This window comes from Propithecus coquereli, unplaced genomic scaffold (genome assembly GCF_000956105.1).
Source record: "Propithecus coquereli isolate 6110/MARCELLA unplaced genomic scaffold, Pcoq_1.0 Scaffold173, whole genome shotgun sequence".
Classification (NCBI taxonomy): Eukaryota; Metazoa; Chordata; class Mammalia; order Primates; family Indriidae; genus Propithecus; species Propithecus coquereli.
The window spans coordinates 4954287-4957638 of NW_012141969.1; the positions used below are offsets into that span (position 1 = coordinate 4954287).

The 3352-nt window shown below is 32.4% G+C and overlaps 1 protein-coding gene across 1 annotated transcript in view; it reads right to left on the bottom strand.

Annotated features, from left to right (window-relative positions):
* Positions 1–3352, bottom strand: part of CFAP47 (cilia and flagella associated protein 47) — a 573852-nt gene that overhangs the window by 534030 nt on the left and 36470 nt on the right. The window lies entirely within an intron of this gene.

Genomic DNA, 3352 nt, shown 5'->3' on the forward strand with positions numbered 1-3352 from the left:
ATTTACACCTAATGGATGCGGTGCGCACTGTCTGGGGGATGGACATGCTTGAAGTTCTGCCTTGGAGGGGGCAAAGGCAATATATGTAACCTAAATATTCATACCCCCATAATATGCTGAAATAAAAAAAAATGTTAATACAAATAAAACATGCATAACATTATCAAATAGAGAATATAAAAGTTGAAAACCTCTTTGGTGAATTTTTCCCATATATGCTGAAAATATGAAGTGTGATTTTTAATTCATTAAGGTTTCCAAAAGTGTTTTTTTTTTTTCAAGAAAGGAGTTCTTTCCCAGGACTACAAGCAGAGGAGGGCAGAACTCATTACTCTACTACTATACAGATCTATGCAACCTGGGATCTCGGTTTGGATGGCTGCGTTTATAATGAAAAACATAGAGTTTCTATACTTTCCTCTAATTCCAGAAACAGAAAATATTAATGGGTCTCTTGGGAAAAGTGCGTTCATGTTTTCTGCAAATTGAGCACCTCTCCAATGCATCAAGTTACTGGGTCATTGATTACCCTCAAGTAGCCAATAAGTCAAAGGCTCCACAATCACAGTGCCTGATGGCAGCAAAAAGAAAATCCATTAAATGAAGAATTTGATAAAGATCACATGTCTCATGCCATCTGGGAACTTTATATTGATTCAGATTTCTAGAATTAAACTGCTAATTTGCTCATCTAAAGACTAGATGAATAGAATTATATAGATTTTACTACAAGGGTAATAAGAACTGTCTTAGTTGAAAGAAAAGGAAATTTTTTTAATGATATTCCATGCTAAACTGTAAAAAATCTCTGAAGGAAGAAGGTTAGGCTCATGGCTCAAATATGAGCATTAGCCTGAAATCTAAGGATGTAAGCAGAAGCTTAATCAACCAGTAAGAATTATACTGTTGAAGATTATTCTGAACCTTAAATACCAATCTCTGATTATAGAAATCTATTCTGTTTACCTAAGAATGGCAATTCTGCTTTTGATATCAAAAGTTAAGTGTAAAGTCAACTAAACTGACTTTTTAAAAGCTCTTTGATAATACAGGTTTAAAATATCATTCAAAAAAAGACTTGATAAATTTTTAATGCCCTAACTTTATTGTTCTTAGGTAAGTAATTTAGGGGAATAATATTTTTGTAACAAATTAGACGTAACTATTGAAGAAAAGAACAGTGATATATCTGTCTCAGTGATATAAGTAATAAAATCAGGAGGGCCCAAATTTTAATCTGGATCAATATTGCCTTCCTTTTTTGCTTAGGAAAAATGAATTATGGCTAAACATCCAAAATAAATCTGCTTCTATAAAAAAAAACCCAGGGAGTGTTTATTTAAGGAAAAATATCTGAATCTATGAAAGAACAGAAGGCTTTTTGGCATTTTTACTTGCTATAATCCCATTCTCCTAAATCCAGCTTTGTGGTTTCCCTGAAAAACAACAGTCTTGTCACTGTTCTAGCTGTGAAAATCATTAGCCTAGCAGCCAATGGAGAGAGAAAAACATGGGTTTGAAATTCTCCAAAACCCTTATCCCAAGAAAATTGTACCTATTTGTTCTGTCTGGCAGCTAGCTGAAAAGGCTATTATGAGGGCATGTCTTTATATGACGTGATTCAGAGCTCATATGTGTGAACAACCTTCTTCTTAGGGTTTAGTCAAAAAAATATATATGTTCACACACACAGACACACATACACATACACACGCATATATATATCAGCATATATATATATACATAATATTTCAGCAACAATTATTAAACATCACAGTAAGGTGAGGTGGCATTATCATTTAAGGCTAAAAAGAGGCTAATCATAAATAAATAAGAAAAATAAACAACTTGAGAATGAGATATTCATATGGTATTTAAAAAGCTTTGACATATTCCTAGGAACCTAGATTACCACACGCATCTCCAGAACAGTGTATATACTCAGGAAAGACTTAAGAAAGCTCTAATATCTGACCTCTGGCTGATTGTGAGGCTCTTTACAAAGAGTGATTGAAGGCTGGAAAGGGTTACAAACTATCTGACAGAACACTAAAGACATGTCCAACATACTTACACAGAGGTTCTTGACATAGGCCATGAGATTTATTGGTTCAAGGAATTTAAGAGAACCTCTGTCCTATCATTAGCTGAACACTAAATTAACTGAGTACAGACTTTATTGGCTATGCACAATAAAGAAAACAATCTTTACAGAATTACTCTAGAAAGTCAATAAACAAAACAAAAATAAAAAATAATAAATACTAGAGTGAGCTTATTTCCATAGTTGCCAAATTATATAATCTAAAATGCCTAGTTTTCAACAAAAGCAATTATAAGACACCCAAATAATTAGGAAAGCATGGCCAATACATAGGAAAAATGCAGTCAACAGAAAATGCCTGAGGAAACCCAAATGTTCAACTTATTAGACAAAGGTGATAAGTCAACTATTGTAAATATGTTCAAACAACTAATGGAAAATGGGTCTGAAGAACTAAAGGAAGTAAGTATATGAATAATGCCTCACGAAATAGACAATATCAATAAAGTATAGAAATTATATTAAAAAACCAAGTGTTCTGGAGCTGAAGAATGTATTAACAAATTAAAAATTCACTAGGGACTCAACAACAGATTTGAACTAGCAGAAGAAATAATCAATGAAATTTAAGGCAAGATATTTGAAATTATTCAGACTAAAGAAGAGAAATAAGGATGAAGAACAGAGTCTCAGAGACTTTTAAGAAACCATCAAGCACAGTAACATATATGATGAGAGACTTAAAAGAAGACAAGAGGAAGAGCAGGGCAGGAAGAATATGGGAAGAAATAATGGATGAAAGTTCAAACATTTGATGAAAAAAAATAATCTGCATGTCAAAGAAGCTCAAAAAAACCCAAGCGAGATAAATCAAAGGGATCTAGACCTAGACACATAAAAGTCAAACTATCAAAAACCAGTGATGAAGAGAGAATCTTGAAGAAAGAAAGAAAAAAGTTACTTATCATATACAAAGCATCCTGAAAAGATGAACAGCTAACTTCTCATTAGAAACATTGGAGGTAATGAGGCAGTAGGAAGACATTCAAATACTGAAGGAAAAAACTGTCAAGCCCAAATTCTATAACTAGCAAAACTGAAGTATAAATTAAGACATTTCCAGATAAACATAAATGAAGAGACTGTGTCATTAGTAGACTTGCATTCGAATAATATTAAAGGGAATTCTTCGAAATGAAATAAAAGGACATTTGATAGTAACTCAAATTCAGACAAATAAATTAAGAGCACAGGTAAAGGTAACTACTTACATAGATAAATATAAAAGACAGTATAAATGTATTTTTT